The sequence below is a fragment of the Rhinatrema bivittatum genome, chromosome 3, assembly GCF_901001135.1.
Source record: "Rhinatrema bivittatum chromosome 3, aRhiBiv1.1, whole genome shotgun sequence".
Taxonomy (NCBI): Eukaryota; Metazoa; Chordata; class Amphibia; order Gymnophiona; family Rhinatrematidae; genus Rhinatrema; species Rhinatrema bivittatum.
Genome location: NC_042617.1, coordinates 529,966,930 through 529,990,778, shown reverse-complemented (window position 1 = coordinate 529,990,778; position 23,849 = coordinate 529,966,930). Strand labels below are relative to the sequence as shown.

The 23,849-nt window shown below is 43.2% G+C and overlaps 1 protein-coding gene across 3 annotated transcripts in view; it reads right to left on the bottom strand.

Moving 5' to 3' along the window:
- Window positions 1–3,935, bottom strand: part of MAPRE3 (microtubule associated protein RP/EB family member 3) — a 253,669-nt gene extending 249,734 nt beyond the window's left edge. Inside the window, exons 1-2 of one of the 3 annotated variants that reach the window (XM_029596286.1) lie at window positions 3,571–3,934; window positions 389–453 (exon numbers count right to left, since the gene is read on the bottom strand). The gene's annotated coding sequence lies outside the window, so the exon portion shown is untranslated. Of the gene's footprint in view, window positions 1–388; window positions 454–3,570 lie in introns of all 3 variants that reach the window. The other 2 variants (XM_029596287.1, XM_029596285.1) reach the window with 2 other exon arrangements.
- Window positions 3,936–23,849: the final 19,914 nt, after the last annotated feature.

Sequence of the window (23,849 nt, the reverse complement as noted above, 5' to 3'; positions counted from 1 at the left end):
TTACTAAAGACAGGTGCTTACATGAGCTCCCTCCCAAAGCTGTCACTGCACTTCTGTCCTGACCTGCAGCTCCCTTGCTCTTTCAAAGGTAAGGTCTCACAGTTGTCCATCAGTATAACTGCACCTATTACTATTCCCATCCACCTGGCCTCCATTCAGTTCTGACTTTTCCTCAGTACCAATATGCAGCACTCCCTTACATAGCTGTCATGCTGGCTCTTTGCTGATCTTTACAGTTTCTCTTGCTTTTACTGCACCTGCACATTGATCTACCACTGTCTCTAAGGTGCTGATAGGCAGCAACCCTGCTCAACTGTCACTTTTCATCAATGCCGATATGCAGCAGTTTGCTCTTCCTGTACCTATACCCTCACACATGTAACTGTACCTGAGTGCTTATTCATGTTATACAGTGCCTTGCAAGTCTTCACATCCTTGTATATTTCACATTGTCTAAAAAATATAAATCAAAACGCATTAAAGTAGGAGTTTGTTTCACTGATCTACACAACATACGCTACACTTTTTCATGCAAGAAAAACAGAAATATTCCAAAAGTAATTAAGAATTTTAAAAAAGTCTCAATTGCATAAGTCTTCACACCCTTTGTCATAACAAATCCAAATTAACTCCGGTTTAAAAAACTGCCTTAAACAAATAAGTTAGAATCTACCTGTGTCCATTTACAATTGTGGAACTGATTCAAATACTCCTGGATGTCTGTTGCATGAAGTGAATTTGAAGCAAAGGTCAAAACATGCAAAATTAATTCTGGGATATTGTTATTCAAAAGTTATGGATAGAAAGGCTATTAAAAAATATCACTGTGCTTGAATATGCCTTGGGCACTATCAGGTCCATCACTGTAAAGTGGAAACAGTTTGATACCACTGAGATACTGCTGCGATCAGGCCGTCTCTCCAAAGTCAGTAGCTGTAGGTTAAGCAATCCTAAACCTAAAATGACTTCAAAAGAGCTAGAGAGGTCTCTGCCTAAGACCAGGGAAAAATGTTGACAGTTCAACAATTTCATGATTAGCCCACAAACCTGGCCCTTTTGGAAGAGTGGCAAGAAGGAAGCTGCAAAGAAAAGCCATAAAATATGCAGGATAGCATTTACAAAGAAACACTTAGGAGACATTGCACACATGTAGGAGAAGGTTTTGTGGTCTGATGAGACCAAAGGGAACTTTTTGGTTTCAATGCTGAGCAATATGCATGGCATAAAACAAATAGCACATCTCTCAGCTAACACCATCCCTATAATAAAGTATGGTTGTAGCAGCATTATGTAGTGGAGATGCTTGTGTAGATCAAGGATAGATGGATGATGCAAAGTACAGGCAGATCCTGGAGGAAAAACAATTTAAGTCTGCCAGAGACCTAGGTTTGGGGAAAAGATTCACTTTTCAGCAGAACAATGACCCTAAGCACAAAATAAAAGCAACAATGGAATAGCTCAACAAGAACAAAATTAACGTTTTTGAACAGCCCAGACATTGTCCAGACCTGAATACAATAGAAAACCTGTGGCAAAACTTGAAGACTGCAATCCACAGATGATCCCCAGGCAAATCTGAAAAAAACCTGAGCTTTACTACCAAGTCTACTATCCCATCTTGCAAAACTGGTAGACACCAATCCAAAACAACCCATGGCTATTACTACTACAAAAGGGGCTCCTACCAAGTACAGAGTTAACAGTGTGAAGACTTATGCAAGACTTTGTTTCTTTATTCTTAATAACTTTTGAAATATTTCTGTAATTGTTCTTTTATGATAAAAGTGAAAAAGTTATGCATATTAACAAAACAAACTCCTATTTTAATGCATTTTGATTAGTATTTTTTAGACAGCAGAATGTGAAAAAACAAACAAAGGTGTGAAGACTTATTAAAGACTGTATGTAATTTGCAAACCCCATACAGAAGAAGACTTAAAACACTGGAAGGTGAAAGCAAAACAGGGAGATAGATGCATTACACTGATGTGGGAGCACCATGAAAGTAAGCAGAGGGAAACTCTGCAACCAATACTATACTAGATTTATTCACAAGAAAAATACTCTGGAAACGAGAGAAATTAATACAACATGAAAATATATTAGATTTAACATGTTATTATAAAAAATAATTATTTGCCAAAGATGCAATATAGTTATGTAGAAGAATAAGCCAGGGCACTCAGCACAGCTATCACTTGTGAATTTCAGGGGCCTTCCACTAAGCAGATCCACGGGCACTGTACTCAACTGGAGCCAAATTTAAACTCTCTCCTACAGGACATCATTTTAAACCATATTTTATTCTGTTCTTGGGGCATCATTTTTTTCTTTCCTTTCTATTAGCAGAAATCTACCCCCTCACCCAAGGCATTTGTCTCTAGATGCCACACTAACTTTGGAAAAATCAAAAATAATAGGACCAGATGTAGGAAATCGGAATGGACCACACTGTCTGAATTGGTCTATAATGTTAACCATAAATTCATGGTACTTCCCACCCAAGGAAAAAAATATCTACTTCTATTTTATTTACAACTACATTAGGCTTCCAAATGTAGCTTCCAGTGAATAATATTCCAAGTTTAAGAAAATATGGTCTTAAATCAAGTTTGGCATAAGTTACCAAGAATGAAACAGCAACCATATTCACTTGTTAAAAAATGACAGAACAATTCAAATAGTTTTATAAAATGAAATGTTGATCCTGATAGGATGTCTCCACTCGTTTCAAAAACGAACGTGTGTTAACAAGCTCCCAGAGGTCAGTATTCTCTAACCACTCTTCAGCTCCACTTCAAACGACTACTACTGACACTGGGATGGCCTGAAATATCGCAACCTTCAGAATAAATGCCTAAATAGTGCGATGGGGGCATGGCAGGGTGCTCGGATACTTCCTTACAACTTTCCTTGTAATCACAAACAGAAAGGACAGATATACAACTTGCATTATTCACACAATCTCCTCCCTCTCGTCGGGCCAGAGCACTTAGCTTCCAGCAGCATAGAGGCTGAACTTTAAAAAAGTAAATAAACAAAAGAACGAAAGCTAGCTGAACAAGAGAAAGGAAGCCGACAGGAGAAAGTCAGGGTAAAAAAAAAAAAACACCCCCCAAAACAGTTAACAGGTAAATTGCACCTTTCCAAAACTTTATGTATCTGTGGATGGATTATTAAAAGAGATGTGTGTAAACAATTTTGAGATGGAGATCGAACTCCGCAAGGTTTAGCCTGGTTTAGATTGACAGAACTGTCGCTATTACCCAGTAGATCTGAGAAAAAATTCAAAACAAATTTAAAAGAAAAATGTAATTACGATTTACATAAAAAAAGGAAAGAAAAAGAAAGGATCCACTAATTCAATACAATCTGCTTTGGGTTTTTAAAAAATCAAGATCAGGAATGAAAATTGTGTCTCAAAGGTTCATAGAACACATTCAAACTTGTACATTTTTCCTGCTTCGTCCAATCAATTATTCAACGAACCTATTTTGAAGGGGCCTGCACATCTCTAGAGCAGTGTAAGATGAGGTACTGTAGGCAAAGGCCTGAACAAGAAACACAAACCTGGGCTGGAGTCAGGTCTTCTGCTCCACGAGCTGGCTGGGGATACTGCAGAGCAATATTGCCAAGTAGGCAATTTTCCCGCCAAATTGGGCTATTTAATTTATAGGCGTTTTTCACCGCGCTACTGCCAACAATGAGCCACTACTCTTCCCCTCTTGCTTCTGCATTCAGCTCTTGCCGACAACCGTGCAAAGACAGAAGGGAGGGGGGCGGTGCTCTGTGCATGCGCACCAACACATAGACGTCACAGGTTGCCTGCAGGAACCCAACCGCTGCGTCCACTCCCGCAGTAACTAATAGTGTTGCGCATGCTCCCTACGGGCTGCCGCTGCTTCCGGTCCCGCAGTGACTAATGTTGGCCCCCTGTTCCCTGCTTCCGGTCCCGGCGTGACTAATATAAGTGCATGCGCTCTGCGTACTCCCGCTACTTCCGGTCTAGCTGTGCCTAAAAATAATGTTGTAGGATCCTTACTTCCGCTCTGGCAGTGACTAATAATAATAATAGTGTTGCGCATGCTCCTTGCGGGCTGCTGCTGCCAGTCCTGTAGTGACTAATATGGCTGAGCATGTGCCTAGCTGACTGCTGTTGCCCCTATTTCAGGTATAGTGTACAACAGCAAGCAAAATTTGTGTTTTGAAACAGACTCTGATAAAATAATTTCACGGTGGTAAGAAATAGTTAACTATTTGTAGTCAGGTAAAAGTATCTTTTTTCAATTTCATGACTATATTGTGCGATGCTACCGGAATGCTATTGGGACGGAGGGAAGAGACGGGAAGCAGTGGGATTTGGTAGGTGCCTGAGGCTGATGGAAGATCTGAGGTGCTGGTGAATTACTGAGAGCGACGAAAATGATAAAGGGGATGGAACAGCTCCCCTATGAGGAAAGACTAAAGAGGTTAGGACTGTTTAGCCTGGAGAAGAGGTGGCTGAGGGGGATGTGATAGAGGTATTTAAAATCATGAGAGGTCTAAAACTGGTAAATGTGAATCCTTATTTACTCTTTCGGATAATAGAAAGACTAGGGGGGCACTCCATGAAGTTAGCATGTAGCACATTTAAGACTAATTGGGGAAAGTTCTTTTTCACACAGTGCACAATTAATTTGTTGTCAGGGGATGTAGTTAGTGTAGCTGTGTTTAAAAAAGGTTTGGATAAGTTCTTGGAGGAGACGTCCATTACCTGCTATTAATCTAGTTGACTTAGAAAATAGCCACTGCTATTACTAGCATCAGTAGCATGGCATAGACTTAGTTTATGGGTACTTGCCAGGTTTTTATAGCCTGGATTGGCCACTGTTGGAAACAGGATGCTGGGCTTGATGGACCCTTGGTCTGACCTAGCATGGCATGTTATTATGAGCGCACAAGATACTGGGAAACATAGAAATGACGGAGAAGAAGACCAATAGGCCCATCCAGACTTATCTGTTACTCTGACTGCTGAGTTCAGGGCCCCTATTGGTAGCTTTTTTTATTCTAATTTCCTTCCACCCCCGCCATTGAAACTAGTGGGATTGGGAGCTGCTCCGAGTAGTGAGTGCTGGGGTAAATCGGTTCTTGGTTGTTGCGCTCAGGATGATGGAATGAATGTGTCTCTAGTTGGTGGCCTGTAGTTGATATGGAAACACAACCAGCGGAAGCACTAGGCAAGCTAGCCAGGACCTAGGGTGCAGACCATTAGGGGCGCAAGCGGCAGCGGCAAAGAGGAGTGGGGATTCGAATCTCCACACCTTTTTGCTGCCGCTAATGAGCCATGTTGCCCGCAAGTGGCAGCAGCAAAGCCGCTCGTGAGAGTTAGGAGTCAGGGCTGCAACTGGGGAACAGCAGAAGGTGCCTAGGGCCTCTAATCCCCTTCCACTGGCCCTGCGTGGAATTATGAAACCAGACCACAGGCATCAGAATAGGGTGGGCTACTGGGGCCATGGTTCTATCACCCTTTTGTCCTGCAATTAGGCTAGGGGCATAAGTTGCCCCCAGCAAAAACATATTCCATTGCCCCTGAGCCTGACTATGCCATTGTGACTGAATCTACAGAAACAAGCATGGAAGGGAGAGGGGCTCCAGCTGCTAGTGCTGAATCAATCTCCTTTTCTGCCTCTACATAAGTGCATAAGAATATTGCAGTACTGGGTCAGACCAAGGATCCATCATACCCAGTATGTCTCCAACTGTGGCCAAACCCAAGTCCATAAGTAAGTGGCAAGTACCCAAACATCAAACAAATCTCAGGCTACCATTACAGTTTATGGATTTTTCCTCTAGGAACTTATCCAAACCTTTTTTAAACCCAGCTACACTAACTGATGTAATCACAAGCTCTGGAATTCATTGCCAGAGGATATCTATGTGCTGAGTGAAAAAGAATTTTCGATTTGTCTTAAATGAGCGACTTGCTGACTTCATGGAGTGCCCCCTAGTCTTTCTATTATCTTAGATAGTAAATAACTGATTTATATTAACTTGTTCAAGTGAAGACTGGAGGGTGGCCAATGTAACCCCAATATTTAAAAAAGGCTCCAGGGGCGATCCAGATAACTATATGCCAGTGAGCCTGACTTCAGTGCCAGGAAAAATAGTGGAAACTAGTCTCAAGATCAAACTCGTAGAGCATATAGAAAGACATGGTTTAATGGAACACAGTCAACATGGATTTACCCAAGGGAAGTCTTGCTTAACAAATGTTGCCTAACAAATCTGCTTCTTTTTTTGAAGGGATTAATAAACATGTGGATAAAGGTGAACTGGTAGATGTAAGGTATTTGGATTTTCAGAAGGCGTTTGACAACGTCCCTCATGAGAGGCTTCTAAGAAAACTAAAAAGTCATGGGATAGGAGGTGATGTCCTTTTGTGGATTACAATCTGGTAAAAAAGACAGGAAACAGAGTAGGATTAAATGGTCAATTTTCTCAGTGGAAAAGGGTAAACAGTGGGGTGCCTCAGGGATCTGTACTTGGACCAGTGCTTTTCAATATATATATAAATGATCTGGAAAGGAATACGACGGGTGAGGTTATCAAATTTGTGGATGATACAAAATTATTCAGAGTAGTTAAATCAGAAGCGGATTGTGATACATTACAGAAGGACCTTGCAAGACTGGAAGATTGGGCATCCAAATCGCAGATGAAATTTAATGTGGACAAGTGCAAGGTGTTGCATATAGGGAAAAATAATCCTTGCTGTAGTTACACGATGTTAGATTCCATATTAGGAGCTACCACCCAGGAAAAAGATCTAGGCATCATAGTGGATAATACTTTAAAATCATTGGCTCAGTGTGCTGCAGCAGTCAAAAAAGCAAACAGAATATTAGGAATTATTAGGAAGGGAATGGTTAATAAAATGGAAAATGTCATAATGCCTCTATATCGCTGCATGGTGAGACCACACCTTGAATTCTGTGAACAATTTTGGTCGCCGCATCTCAAAAAAGATATAGTTACGATGGAGAAGGTACAGAGAAGGGCAACCAAAATGATAAAGGGGATGGAACAGTTCCCCTATGAGGAAAGGCTGAAGAGGGCTGTTCAACTTGGAGAAGAGATGGCTGACAGCAGATATGATAGAGGTCTTTAAGATCATAAGAGGTCTTGAACGAGTAGATGTGAATCAGTTATTTACACTTTCGAATAATAGAAGGACTAGGGGACATTCCATGAAGTCAGCAAGTAGCACATTTAAGACTAATCAGAGAAAATTCTTTTTCACTCAATGCACAATAAAGCTCTGGAATTTGTTGCCAGAGGATGTAGTTAATGCAGTTAGTGTAGTTGGGTTCAAAAAAGGTTTGGATAAGTTCTTGGAGGAGAAGTCCATTAACTGCTATTAATCAAGTTTACTTAGGGAATAGCCACTGCTATTAATTGCATCAGTAGCATGGGATCTTCTTAGTATTTGGGTAATTGCCAGGTTCTTGTAGCCTGGTTTGGCCTCTGTTGGAAACAGGATGCTGGGCTTGATGGACCCTTGGTCTGACCCATCATGGCAATTTCTTATGTTCTCCTTTCATTCTTTTTTAGACCTCTGTCATATCCCCTCTGTTGTCTGTTGTCCAAACTGAACAGCCCTAACTTCCTTAGCATTATTTATAGGGCAGCCATTCAGTGTCCCTTATCATTTTGGTTGCCCTTCTCTGCACTTTCCCCAGTGCAACTATATCTTTTTTGAGATGCGACGACCAGAATTGCACACAGTATTCAAGATGTGGTCTCACCATAGAGTGATACAGATGCATTATGATAGCCATCATTTTATTTGCTATTCCCTTCTTAATAATTCCTAACCTTCTGTTTGCTTTTTTGATCACCACAGCACACTTAGCCGATTTCAATGAATTATCCATGATGATGCCTAGATCTCTTTCCTGGGTGGTAACTCCTAAGATAGAACCTAACATTGTGTAACTACAGCAAGGGTTATTTTTCCCTATACGCATCATTTTGCATTTGCTCATGTTAAATTTAATCTATTTGGAAAGCCCAATCTTCCAGCCTGCAAGGTCCTCCTGCAATTTATTACAATCCACTTGAGATTTAACTACTCTGCATTATTTTGTGTCATTTGAAAATTTCATCACCTCACTCGAACCCATTTCCAGATCATTTATAAATATATTAAAAAGCACCGGTCCAAGTACAGATCCTGAAGCACTCCACTGTTTTCCTTTTTCCACTGTGAAAACAGACCATTTTATCCTAATCTCTGTTTCCTGACTTTTAACCAGCTTGCAATCCATAAAAGGACATGGTCTCCTGTCCCATGACTTTTTAGGCTTATTAGAAGCCTCTCATGTAGGACTTTGTCAAATGCCTTCTGAAAATCCAAATACACCACATCTACCGGTTCACCTTTGTCCACATGTTTATTCACCCCTCCCATACAGTCCCTCAGCCTCAATCCCTCTCACCCTGCCCGCCCTTCCCCCCCTCTTAAGGCACTTCCTCATCACCCTTCCTTTGCCCGCCCTCGTTCTGCAAATTTACAAAATTGCGCATTGTGTCCAATGTAATTAATCTTATCCTAATTGTAACTACTGTATATAGCTCCTTCTGTAAATAAGTTCCTCCTATTTCTTATTTTGACGGTTGTTCTTTACTCTCTCTCACGCTACCTATCTTTCCCTCTCTTCTCCTGTCTCCCTTACCCCCCCCCCTTTTTTCTGGCCTGCTCCCATCCCCTGCCCCCTGTTTATTGTAATTTCCTCCTTTAATTGAGTTACTTGTAAACCGGCGTGATGTGCTATACGAACGTCGGTATATTAAAAGTTGTTAAATAAATAAATAAAATAAATAAATAAATAAAAAATGTAGATTTGTTAGCAAGACTTCTCTTGGGTAAATCTGTGTCCCATTAAACCATGTCTATCTAAATGTGTTGTGATTTTATTTTTTTATAACATATTCCGTGATTTTTCCCAGCACTGAAGTCAGGCTCACTGGTCTATAGTTTCCCAGATCACCCCTGGAGCCGTTTTTAAATATCAGGGTTACACTGGCCATCTTCCAGTCTTCAGGTACAACGGATGATTTTAATGATAGGTCTGAAATTTCATTTTTTAGTTTTCAGAACCCTGAGATATACGCCATCCTGTCCAGATGATTTACTACGCTTCAGTTTGATCTGGTTTACCACATCTTCCAGGTTCACAGTGATTTGGTTCAATTTATCTGAATCATCACCCTTGAAAACCATCTCCGGAATGGGTATCTCCCCAACATCCTCTTCAGTAAACACAGGAGCAAAGAAATCGTTTAATCTGAATCATTACCCATGAGAAGGTTTTCATGGGTAATGATTCAGATGGACTAAATCAAATCACGGTGAACCTAGAAGATGTGGTAGGCCTGATTGACAAACTGAAGAGTAGTAAATCACCTGGACCGGATGGTATACACCCCAGAGTTCTGAAGGAACTAAAAAATGAAATTTCAGACCTATTAGTAAAAATTTGTAACTTATCATTAAAATCATCCATTGTACCTGAAGACTGGAGGATAGCAAATGTAACCCCAATATTTAAAAAGGGCTCCAGGGGCGATCCGGGAAACTACAGACCGGTTAGCCTGACTTCAGTGCCAGGAAAAATAGTGGAAAGTGTTCTAAACATCAAAATCACAGAACATATAGAAAGACATGGTTTAATGGAACAAAGTCAGCATGGCTTTACCCAGGGCAAGTCTTGCCTCACAAATCTGCTTCACTTTTTTGAAGGAGTTAATAAACATGTGGATAAAGGTGAACCGGTAGATATAGTATACTTGGATTTTCAGAAGGCGTTTGACAAAGTTCCTCATGAGAGGCTTCTAGGAAAAGTAAAAAGTCATGGGATAGGTGGCGATGTCCTTTCGTGGATTGCAAACTGGCTAAAAGACAGGAAACAGAGTAGGATTAAATGGGCAATTTTCTCAGTGGAAGGGAGTGGACAGTGGAGTGCCTCAGGGATCTGTATTGGGACCCTTACTGTTCAATATATTTATAAATGATCTGGAAAGAAATACGACGAGTGAGATAATCAAATTTGCAGATGACACAAAATTGTTCAGAGTAGTTAAATCACAAGCAGATTGTGATAAATTGCAGGAAGACCTTGTGAGACTGGAAAATTGGGCATCCAAATGGCAGATGAAATTTAATGTGGATAAGTGCAAGGTGATGCATATAGGGAAAAATAACCCATGCTATAATTACATGATGTTGGGTTCCATATTAGGTGCTACAACCCAAGAAAGAGATCTAGGTGTCATAGTGGATAACACATTGAAATCGTCGGTTCAGTGTGCTGCGGCAGTCAAAAAAGCAAACAGAATGTTGGGAATTATTAGAAAAGGAATGATGAACAAAACGGAAAATGTCATAATGCCTCTGTATCGCTCCATGGTGAGACCGCACCTTGAATACTGTGTACAATTCTGGTCGCCGCATCTCAAAAAAGATATAATTGCGATGGAGACGGTACAGAGAAGGGCTACCAAAATGATAAGGGAAATGGAACAACTCCCCTATGAGGAAAGACTAAAGAGGTTAGGACTTTTCAGCTTGGAGAAGAGACGACTGAGGGGGGATATGATAGAGGTGTTTAAAATCATGAGAGGTCTAGAACGGGTAGATGTGAATCGGTTATTTACTCTTTCGGATAGTAGAAAGACTAGGGGACACTCCATGAAGTTAGCATGGCGCACATTTAAAACTAATCGGAGAAAGTTCTTTTTTACTCAACGCACAATTAAACTCTGGAATTTGTTGCCAGAGAATGTGGTTCGTGCAGTTAGTATAGCTGTGTTTAAAAAAAGGATTGGATAAGTTCTTGGAGGAGAAGTCCATTACCTGCTATTAAGTTCACTTAGAGAATAGCCACTGCCATTAGCAGTGGTTACATGGAATAGACTTAGTTTTTGGGTACTTGCCAGGTTCTTATGGCCTGGATTGGCCACTGTTGGAAACAGGATGCTGGGCTTGATGGACCCTTGGCCTGACCCAGTATGGCATTTTCTTATGTTCTTATGTTCTTATCTGTCCGAGATAGCCTTATCTTCCCTAAGTACTCCTTTAACCTGTTGATCATCTAACGATCCCACCGACTCCCTCGCAGGCTTTCTGCTTCGGATTTATTTTAAAATGTTTGGTTTGGTTTTTTTTGTTTGTAATTATTTTTATTGCATTTCAATTTCAAACAGGAGAACATCAACCAGTATTGACAATAAATCCAGATATTAATAATCCAAATAGTAGCAAAGGACTCCTAGAGTGGCGTTCTATCTTTAATACAGGTTTTGGGTGTTATCCCCATTCCCCCCCCCCCCCCCCCCTCTGTCCAAGGCCTGGAAATAGTGGAATTATCATCTGTCCTTGCGTAGCAGTGGGTTATATCACGCTCAGGCATAGGCATGTACTAAGGTGATGTCTGTGGTTGATGGCAGTTTTTTGATAAACAGATCCCAGAGGGTCTTGAATAGTAGTAGTTTCTTCTGCGAGCTGGTCGGGATAGACTTCCTTTCCAAAAGGTATAATTCTAGCATGGTGTCCATCCATTCCCGAAATGAAGGAGGAGTTAGGGATATCCAGTGTCGCAGTATAATTCATAGTGCTGCTAGGCGTCCTTTGTATAACAGAATCTTACTTGGACCAGGGCTTGGACACTGCCGATCTAAGATCCCCAGCAAGCATAATTATGTCCCAGCGTTCAGTACCATCTGCCGAGTCATTAAGATACTGAAAAACTCCGGACCAGAAATGTTGGATCTGAGTACAGGTCCACAAGCAATGTAAATATGACGCATCAGATTGATTACACTTGGTACAAGCAGAAGAAGGCACAATACCAGCCAGAAAAGCTTTGCGGGGCCAAATAACCAACTTATGCAAAACTTTGAAATGCATTTCCCGCATTGTCATACTAGGCGTTATAATACGGAGCATCTGGTCACTGTTCCGCAAAGCTCTTACTGATACATCTCGCGTCAGGTCACTAGACCAGGTGGCGGCTGCAGATTTATATAAAACATACCAGGATGTGTTGTGCAAAAACTTATAATACATGGAGATTTTTATGGTTTTAGCTGAACTCATATGTAGAAACCTCTGAAAAGGACCATTGGTAAAGTCCCTGGTCCCAGAAGAGGAAATGGCTTGTATATAGCTACAAATCTGTAGGTATATAAGATAATCAGTTTGGACCAGATTAAGACAACAGCAACAATAATCATAGTCTGCAAGTCTATAAAGGGGAGAACATTAAAAATTCCCATCTCCTTCAACCTTATCAGTGTTTTGCTGTTCATGCCCACCGGAAAATCTGGGTTACCAAGTAAAGGCACACAATAGGACATTTTCCAGTCCAGATGTAAATGCTGTTGAAGGAATTTCCAACAACTTCTCATTGCACTGGGTACCAAACTGTGTGTGATAACCAGTGGTAGAGCCTCTTGTGGTGCATGAATCACAAAGGAAGGGCTCCTGGGCCTAAGTAATTCCTGTTCTAGTTGTAGCATTTATAAATCACATCCATAGCCTAACCATTCCCTCAGAGTGGGCAACAAACATGCAATATTATAGAAACGTATATTGGCAACCCCCATTCCACCCTCCAGTTTAGGTATGGTTAATTTTGGAGAAATGCCATCCTGGCCCGTTTGGGACCATGTTTCTCCTAAGGGCCTCCTAGGGGGTGCGTGCACATGCCGCCCACGTCTTTATCCACATCGTGGCGGGAACCTCGGGGGCGTCCCTTCCGAGTGACGTTGGCACATCCTGGTATTTAGCCTGCCCTTCGTTTGCTAACAAACCGAGTTAGCAAGGATTGGATTGGATTGGATTCGCTCCGGTCTAAGCTGCTCTGCCACTTCCCAGCAGCTGCTGGAAGCACTCTCTCTGCCCTTCGGGGTAATTCATCGCTAACCTGGGTACCTGCTCCTCAGGGGCCCCCTTTCTCTCTTTCAGGTGCCTATCTGGGAAACCGGGTACTCGCTCCTCGAGGGCCTGCACTCCCTAATTTGGTGCCTGTATCTGATCTGCTTCTGCCTGCCAGGATCTTCATCAATACAGCCAACTGCTCAGTGAGTACTAACACTCTCAGTCTGTCTCAGCTTCAGCCCTTGGAGTCTACAGACAGGTTCTGCCTCTACTACCCTGCGCTGCCTTTCAGCTACCTAAGTGTGGGACTGGTCTCCTCTGCCAAGGACCCCTGGACTGCTTCTACTGAGTTGCCTTCACTACTGTCCAATCCGGGCAGTACCATCAAGCTGTCTAATAAATACAAATTCTCTGTGTCTGCATGTATAGAGTCTAGCCTAGTACTGTGGTTCCTCACGGGGCTCATCCCCGTGGGAGTGGATATCACCGCAGTGCCCAAGAATCCCCTCAAAACATTAACATCACCATTGCCAAAAAATCATACTATGCAAACATCTGCTAACGGAAACCATGCCATACTTTTCAATATCGTCAAATCCTTGACAGCAACTCATCAAAACCTTGACAAATCTTTCAACCAACTGTTCTGCAATAAGATTGCCGATCATTTAAAAACTAAAATTAATGATATCCAGGGAATTCTCTCATCTTCCTTTCCCAAAACATTCAAACTCCCCCCCCCCCCTCCGTCTGATCTCAACTGGCCTACTTTTTCCCCAATCTCATCGATTAACCTGCAATCATTCTTTAAAAAAAGCAGAAAATCTCCAATTCCCTATTAAACCCCTGTTCTGGGCTCCTTTTTAAATCTATTGGGGAAGTTGCCATTGATCATTTATGTAAACCGGTTAATTTATCCCTAGAATCTGGATCCTTTCCTGATATCTTAAAACAGACTTCAATTCTTCCATTATTGAAGAACAAATCCAAAAACTTTGTGGATCTCAATAATTTAAGACCAATCGCTTCTCTCACTTCTCTCGCCAAACTCATAGAATCCATCGTATAGCATCAGCCGACAGATTTCCTTTCTGATCATGATATATCCTTCATCCCAATCAACACGGCTTTCACCAAAGTCACTCTACTGAAACACTACTATCTTCCTTCAATACATTTTTACGTGGTTTTGACTCAAATACAGACTTCATCTTAGTCTTTTTAGACATTTCTGCTGCCTTCAAAACTTTGGATCACCAGATTGTTTTATCACGTTTACAATCCATAGGAATTAATTTGACTGTTCTTACCTGTTCTTAATTTGACTGTTCTTACCTATCCAATTGTACACAACAAATCAACATTGGTATGCATTCTTCCAAACAAAATGGAGTTCCTTCTGGCATTCCTCAAGGTTCCTTTCTATCCCTCATTCTCTAACATTTACTTACTCCCCCTTTGTCACCTACTCTCCATGCTCGATATCCAATTCAAAATATATGCTGATGATATCCAGTTTTTGGTTCCATACAAATCCTCCTGGTCTGATACACTCTCTGCCATTGCTCTATACATTAATATAATCAGCACCTGGTTATCAAATAACCGCCTTAAGCTGAATCCTAACAAAACGGAAATTATTCAACTATCATCAATCTCTATCCCTTCCACTGGACCCCCATTCCCATTTTAAGTCAAGCCCGTAGTTTGAGTTTAATAAAACTCAGACCTCTCACTATCACAACATATTTCTGCAACAGTTAAGAATTCTTTCTTTAAACTGCAAATGCTTAAATGTTTATGTCCTCTTCTATTCTTCTGTAACTTTCATACAGTAATGCAATCTCTAATTTTTTCTGGTATTGACTATTGTAACGCCTTATACCTTAGCCTCCTGGAGATTGCTATTTGACCACTACAATTAGTACAAAATTCAGCCGCTCGTTTCTTATCAGGTTCACCTTTAAAAAAAACCACATCACACCAATCTTGTTCTCTCTTCACTGGCTCCCGATTACATTTAGAATTCAGTACAAAATTCTCTCTTATTCACTCACTTTTACACAATCCTTCATCGCTCTAGCTATGCTCCATTCTCTGAATTTATAAACCAACAAGGCACTTGAGATCTCTAAACAAAAATCTCCTTGACATACCTTCAGTCCGATTGGCTAGACTTGATATGACTAGAGAAAGAGCCTGTTCTGTCACCGGTCCCTTATTATGGAACACCTTACCAGATTCACTTCATCAAATTTCCAATCCAAAAGTATTCAGAAAATCACTAAAAACTTCTCTTTTCAAAAGCTTTCAACATTTCTGATACAGAACATACTTAACCTTACACCAATCACTCCCGCAACAGATACTATCATGTTTTTCTTCCCCCCCCCACCCCCCGTTTTTGTACTATTTTATTTTACTTTAACCCAACTTTAATTTATTTACTCGACTAAACTGTTTTATGTTATGATTTATTTAACTTTTACTATTTTTTTATGTACAATTTCTTTTATTTATGCTTGTATTATTTTATTGTAAACAGTTTTGACTAATTAGTTTATATACTGCTTTTCAATAAAAAAAATTTTTTTTAAATAAATAAAAGCCAAACTTTGGCTTCCAGAACCTCCCTCCCACATTTTCCTATGTTGCTGGTGCCCACATGTACCACGACAGCTGGCTCCTCCCCAGCACTGTCTAAAATCCTATCTAGGTGACGTGAGGTTTGCCACCTTCACACCAGGTAGGCAATTTACCAGGTGATCCTCAAGCCCACCAGCCGCCCAGCTGTCTACATTCCTAATAATCGAATCACCAACTGACAGCCAACCCAACCCTTCCCTCCTGGGCAGTAGCCCTGGGAGACACATCCTCAGTGCGAGAAGACAGTGTGCCACCTGGAGAGCAGGTCCTTGCTACAGGATCATTTCCTGCTGCACTAGGTTGATGCTGTCTGATCATGAGATCTTCCTCCTCCAAGGCAGCACCAGAGCTGCCAGACTGGAGTTGGAACACGGCCCTAAAGGTCTCATCTATATACCTTTCTGTCTGCCTCATCTCCTCCAGGTCTGCCACTCTAGCCTCCAGAGATCAGACTCATTCTCTGAGAAACAGGAACTCCTTGCATTGGATGCACACGTATAATTTCTCACTAGCAGGTAAAAAATCATACAGTGACACTCGATGCAGAAGACTGGAAGGCCCCCCTCTTGCTGCTGTACTGCTGCCTTCATCTTAAATTTGTTCAGTTCCTAGTTAAGTTTTAGGTTGCTATGGGAGTAGGACTGTGTACAATTAGGGTCCTTTAAATGTATTAGTGTATTCACTATATATTTGGTAGTGACCTACAAGGGAATATTTAAACTCTTGATAAGGTGTGGGGAATTTCTGAAGTTGACTGATTTAAAAAAAAAAAAATTAGTGTAAAAGTGTCACCTGCCTATCCATTAAAAGATGAGTTAGGGGTGGGAGGGTTGGGAAATACAAACACGTAAACGTTTTTGGTTTTTGCCTGCCTTTCTGACTAGCTATTCAATACAGACACACAAACATACTAAATAATATACCCTAATAGTTTTACTTCTCCCCAGTACTTTTAAGTTTTCAAAATTTCCCCAAGCAGTACTTATGATTTTTTTGTTTTAGTCACCAGCAAGGTGATCCTCTCCTCTCAGTGCTCCCACTGCCATTGTGCTCTCCTTATCCATTGCCCAACCCCCACCCCCAAACAAGCAGGCCGACACAGAACAATGCGCTCGGCCCTTATACCCTCCGAAAACTAATAGCGCTCATCACATGCAAATGCATGTTGATGAGCCTATTAGTTAGTCACCCGGGATACTGAAAAATGTGCGGTTTAGCTGCACACTTTATTCTCAGAAGTTAACGCCTGCCCAAGGGCAGGCGTTAAATTCTAAGCAACCCGAAAAAGTATACAGAAAAGCAGAAAATACTGCTTTTCTATACACTCTTCGACTTAATATCCTAGCAATATTGTCAGAGGAACCCAAAAAAAAAAAATCTGCCCACAAGTCAGCGGGTTCGAAAAACAGATGCTCAGTTTTACCAGAAACCACCTGTCTGACCCGCTGACAGCCACCTCTTCGCTAATAAGGAGGCGCTAGTGATGCGCTATTTTCCCTACTGCCTCCTTTACCGGTATTAGCACGACACCATGTAAATGGAGAATCATGCGCCCAGGAGAGGTGCCTGGGCGTGCATTGGGAGAGCAGGCGCTCAACACAGAGTGCCAGTTCACCTGCATTTTTTTTTTTTTTTTTTTTTTACAGTATCGGTCTCTAAGTAGGCAAACTACACATATGTACTGAAGCTCGATTGATAAAGTCATGGAACCTTGGAGCTTGGCACAATCATTGAAGCTGGTTTTACTTGTTGAAAGTAACCTCCTTAAAAGAAGCAGGTGCATGTCCATATATTTGGAAGACAGAATGCTTCTGGAGTTTTGAAGGGAAAAAAGTTGTGGAAGGGCAGTTGTAACTTGATTATTAGGAGTATGGAAAGACTGTATATAAGACATCTGCTGAAAAGGGTATTAATCAGTGTTTGAAAGTGAACTGATTTGTCATATAGGGAGCTCTGTATTGAAAAGAAAAAATCAGCACTTAAAACACAATATGGGAATTTAATTCAAACAACTTGAAAAGCAGATCACCTTTTGCAGGGAGCATCAAGAGGTTATAATGCATGGCCTCTGACAATATTTCTATTTACTGCATTAGTCAACTTTCACATGCAGGTCGCAACATCCTCGGGCATGAACTGCAAACTGTTGCTCCCCATAGAGCTACGATACAGGAAATAACTCCTTGTACCTTATGACAACACGCATCATCATGAGAGCAATAACTTACTTTACTTTGCCCGGGCATGTGAATGCACCCAAGGAGTTTAATCTAAGAATTCATTTTAAGTTTCTAAATATTAGCTGAATACTCATTGAGCAGTCTTATGTTTAAATGCCAATGAACTGTACTGATGATAGCTGTTTTTGTATGACCCCTTGTATCTGACTAGTGCTTAATTGGTTGGAACTTGCTTTGAGCCCTGTGGAAAAGCATGTCGTAAATAAAACGATGATTAATCATTGGGCTCTCTTTTATTTATTTTTTAACTAGAGTATTCTAACCCTGCCATGTTTTATTTGTAGCTGTATATCCTGAAGTGCTTTATAGAACCAAAATATGTGCATGACTGAACTTAAGGGGAACTGGGAAGTAAGCATGAAAAGCGCAAATTTTGGACACACTGCAGAAATCTGGGGCCTCTAAAGGGAAATTCATCTTCTGTACAGTAAATCTGTGAATTTATCAAAAAGAGCTGATTTCAGGCTGCCAACCCTGCCCTTTGAGCTACAGCTAGTATAGTTACATTTTTTTCAAATTCTGAAGCAATCCTTCTCCAGCCACTACTGGCTCCATTGTGTCTGTACTTCTGTTGGCTCTGTCTGGAATTCAAGTATTGAAAACACGAGTCCTGCAACCCTTGGAGGCTTTAGTTAGGCTATTAGCTTGCAGCTAACAGGGCCCCCTGATCTTTTCCTCTGTTTCTGAAGCATCATCGCTCCTCTTACTACCCAGTGGAACAAAGAGTAAAGACATAAACTGCCTTCTACTCTGCTGTACCTTCTTTGATCAAGGGGTAAAGATGGAAACAGCCTTCTATGCTGCTGCCCTTGATGTCAATCTCCACCTTCTCTAGCTGAATTCTAGGCAGCTTGCTTACTTCATATATGGACTTTTAGGCATACTGCATGTCCAGCTTCCTGCCACTTTTCAAATTATCTTGCTGCTTTGTCAGAAAGCTTTTCTTTAAGCTGCTGTTTCATTACAGCAGGCATTAATGCCCATAGCAGTCGTTGCCATGCTTGAAGCAACATATTGATACATTTTAAGAAGTGATTGTTTCTGGGCCCAGACTTTTACAGTTCAGGGTACTAATACACAGACCTTTGGGGAAAAGCACAGGACTGCCTCTACAACCAAGTCTAGAAACAAAGCATATTCAGGCTGCATTGTCTGAATTATCAAGAAGCTGGTCACCCTATAAAAATGTTGCTAGCAGTAATTTTATTATGGGTTTGATAGCTGCATGATTCTTAACATACCCTTAACATAAGGCGTGGGGAAACCTGCACGAAGCAGCAGTTACTTCTCTTGACTGAGGACTTGGGGGTGGTCTGCAGGAGCGGTAGTTGTCACCATGTGTAGTTTGCTGGACAGATTGAATGCACCATTTGGTCATCTTCTACCAGCTGTTGCTATGTTCCATTTTGAAAAATTGGCTAGTTTTGAAGTGGCTGTGGATTATAAATTTAGCTGTCATCTGGCAACAATGCCTTTGATAGTATTGTAGGAATTTGTTCGCCATCTCTATTTCTCAGTCCTACATGGACTGACATTGGTCCATTTATAGGGTATATTCCTTGTACACAAGGGTCTCTCTCTGACAATTTAAGAAAACGTTTGTGGTTCTTTTCCTTGATTAGAGACCAGTTGGGGCAGAGTGATGAGATCTATTTTATGTATTTTATTTCAGCATTTTGATAACACTGGATAAAGTAGTGTGACATACAGTGCTGATGGATAGCACTGTATGCCAATTCTGTATTAAGTATATGTTCTAACATAGGATTTTTATTCTAATGTTCTAGACAGTACCTAGAGGTTAAACACTCTGACATAGATATGCAAAAGCTACTTTTATTGTGTAAGACTACAGTAATGCAGTTTGGACTCCCTATGTGCTAACAGTGGAGAGCTAATCCCTGTTCAGAACTGTGCGCTGAAGGAGAATTGGCTCTTCAGCTGACAGTGAAAGGCCAGACAATGAAGAACTGAACTGAATAAATTAATCCATAAACCCCTGGAGCTATCAAAGCTCTCCGCCTATATGTATTACAGGAAGGGAAGGAGATTAGAGATTTCCTAGCGTGTAGCAGATGGACTCAGGACCAATGGGTATATAGTGTACTCCTGATAGCAGTTGGAGACGGATCAGATTTCAATCTGTCGACCGTCCTAGTACATATACCCCTGCAGGAAGTGCAGCTCTTCAGTATTTTCCGTCTCCATAGCAGTTCGGAACTCTATGCACGCTCGCACAGCGTTAGAGTAATTTACCAAATCAATAAGAAATCTTACCTCTACAGAAGAACCCCGCTCTCCTGCGGTGACACCCGTTGGGTCCCTCCTCCAGTTGAGAATTCCCGAGGTGATTTCCGCGATCCCTCTGAGGTAAGCCTTGGTCCGGCAGCCGACCCTCGGCATGGACTTAGCCCCCGGCAACGAGTGAGGATGAGAGGCAGCGGGTGCAACTTCGAGCGCGGCGGTGAAGGTATTTCCCTCTCCCCCCCCACAGCCGGAGACCGCCCAGAATGAGACCGGGAGGCGCCGAGACAAGGTAAGGTAGAAAACTACTTAAAAGTCTCCGGTCTCCGAAGTTCGAAGAGTCACACAGGTCGCCAGCCAGTGCCAGTGCTATCAGGTTGATCAGCCCAGCAGGGCTAGGCCCCGGTCAGATCCGAGGGTCCTCCCACGTGGAGACCCTCAAAGTTGGTTGCCATATTTTCCACATGGTCACCGTTGCCATCTTGACCCTTGCACACAGAGGCAAGCCGTGCGCACAAATCCCTCGTGCACACATTATCACGCGCCCAAGGACTGTGCGCGCAGCGACACGCATAGCCACACGCTTCCTGTGCTGGGCGCATAAGTTCGGCCCGTGCGCGCACCAAAACCGCGCACAACCTAGACGCACCGGAGCACATAACTAAGCCACCTGGGCCCTGTATTTTACATGCACAAGCCATGGCACCACCGGAGAAAAAGCTCAAGGCTCAGGGCCTCTGCCCAGCATGCCACATTAGAGCTACACAGCATGAAGAGGCCACGGCCCTGTGTATACAATGGGAGGAGGTCCTGGGGGATTCAGCCCATGGCCCTCCCCAGCCGGTGCCGGGATCTGGCTCCTCTGACAGTACGCCGGACCTCGTGTCTCCCAGCGGGAGCCTCCCTCAAACGGGGCTCCCCAGGGACACAGCGCCTCTTAATATAGACCCAGCATCTATCTCCTGGGTGGAATTCTTCAGAGGCCTGCATACATTCGTCCACATGCAGCCGGGGCCTCCGATAACACGGCCACAGCATCTGCCAGAGGACCTCAACATCCTGGGACCCTCTTGGGCCAGAGAAGTGCCTCCTCCACCCAGAAGCCCCACCGTCGGGGACACGGACAACTCGGACGAGGATTCAGAACCCCTGGAGGAAGGGGGAACTCCCCCCAGGGACCGAACCCCCCCCGAACCATGAGGCGTTTTTACACCAAGGACGAGCTTTCAGACCTGGTCACACACAGCTTGAAAGAGCTCGCTATCCCGGGCACAAGTGCCTCTGGGGAACCTAAGACAAATCCCCTCCTAGCGGGACTCCGTCAGACCTCCCATCATTTCCCACTGTTACAAGCCGTCCAGCAGCTAATTGACCTGGAATGGGAAGCCCAGGAGACCACGTTCAAAGGCCCTGGCAGCCATGTACCCCCTGGACCCTGCTGCCAAAGATCTCCTGGCATGTCCATTATTATTTATTCGTTTTTCTTCATTCCCCAGTTTCTTTGATACAAGTTTTACTTCCCTTGTTTATTGTAATCGCATTCTTACATGCTTGTTACTGTTATGTAAACCGAAGTGATATGTAATTTTGCTACATGAATTTCGGTATATAAAAATGTTAAATAAATGTCCAAAAGTGGATGCCATGGTCAGCGTGGTCTTGAAGCGCACTATATCCCAGTCGAGGGAGGAGCAGCACTCAAGGATGCCCAAGACAGACATCTGGAATCCATCCTCAAACAGTCCTTTGACGTCTCTGCTATGTCTCTACAGATCACGGCCTGTGCTGTGGTGACACGCGCCTGCTTTATCACAGACCAGGAACAACACTCCTGGGGAAGCCCTGGAATCAGCAGTATCATTCCTCACGGATGCCGCCTCTGATCTGGTGCCTACCGCGGCTAGAGGCATATCATCCACCGTGGCGGCCAGAAGACAACTCTGGCTCCGAAGCTAGTCGGCCGATGCGTTGTCCAAAACGAGATTCACGAGGATGCCCTTCATGGGAACCCTCCTGTTCGGAAGCGAACTGGAGAAGCTAGCCAACAAATGGGGCAAATCCCCACTACCGCAGCTACCGGAAGACAGGAATAAGAGAAACCAGCAACCCTTCCCCTGAACTTCTAGGGGCAGAGGATCACAGCGCTTCAATCCATACAGAAGCACATATCAAGCGGCTCGCCCCGCAGGCAGGAGCCAGTCCTTCAGAACAAGCACAACAAAAAGGGAGCCGGCTCAGGTCCAGGTCCCAGCCACACCCCACAATGAAAATCAGCCAACCCATCCAAGGGAAGAAGCCATAGGGGGCAGACTTGCCCTATTCTACCAAAGATGGGTCGAGATAACTTCGGACAAGTGGGTCCTAGCCATCATTTGAGAGGGATATTATCTGGATTTTCACCACATCCCTCTGGACAAGTTTGTGAAATCCCCCTGCCACGACCCCTCTAAGAAGACGGCAGTGGAAACTACACTGACCAGATTACTTGCCTTAGAGGCTATAATACCGGTGCCCTCGCAACAAATAAATACTGGACACTATTCCATCTATTTTATCGTCCCCAAGAAAGAAGGAACGTTCCGGCCCATCCTGGACCTCAAGTCGGTCAACCGCCACCTGAAGATTCCTCGCTTCTGCATGGAAATTCTACACTCTGTCATAAGGGCGATACAACCGGGAGAATTCCTTACATCCCTGGATCTGTCGGAAGCCTACCTGCACATTCTGCATCAAGAGCATCAGCGTTTTCTACGCTTCACGATACTGGACCATCACTATCAGTTCCGGGCACTATCATTCGGGTTAGCCACAGCACCCCGGACGTTCACCAAAATCATGGTGGTAGTGGCTGCAACACTGAGGAAGGAAGGAATCCTCGTACACCCATATCTGGACGATTGGCTAATCAGGGTGAAATCCCCAGAGGAAAGTCACCAGGCGACCAATAGAGTCAAAACGCTACTGGAGAGCCTCAGGTGGGTGGTCAACACAAACAAGAGCTGTCTGCAGCCCTCCCAATCTCTAGAATTCCTGGGAGTTCGATTCATCACCAAACAAGACAAGGTCATCCTGACACCGACAAGGAGATCAAAACTGATGACCCAGTTGCAAACCCTGTTGAGTGAGCTTTGTCCCACAGCATGGGATTACCTCCAAGTCCTTGGCCTCATGGCATCCACACTGGAAGTAGTACCATGGGCAAGAGCTCACATGAGACCCCTACAGCGCTCCCTACTGTCACGATGGAACCTGCTGTCCCAGAACTACACCGTTCGTCTCCAGCTCCCAGACAAAGTTCGGAACCAACTACGATGGTGGCTACAAGAAGGCCATCTGTGCCCAGGGACTGAGGCTATCCTCACCGACCTGGATCCTGCTCACCATGGACACCAGCCTACGAGGATGGGAAGCACACTGCCAGGAGCTGACCGCCCAGGGGCAATGGAACAAAGAAGAGTCGGGATAGAACATCAACCGCCTAGAAGCACGGACAGTCAGACTAGCCTACCTTTGGGTTCATTCACAGACTCCGAGACAAATCAGTCAGTCAGGTCAGACAACACCACAACAATGGCCTACATCAACCATCAGGGAGGAACCTGAAGCCAACAGGTGACTGGAAATAGATCCCCTAATGACATGGGCGGAAGCGAACCTTAGAGATCTCTGCGGCCCACATCGCGGGGAAAGACAACGTCGCTGCGGATTACCTCAGCAGAGAAAGTCTAGACCCAGGAGAATGGAGACTGTCGACCACAGCCTTCCAATTGATAGTAAACCGTTGGGGAACACCAACC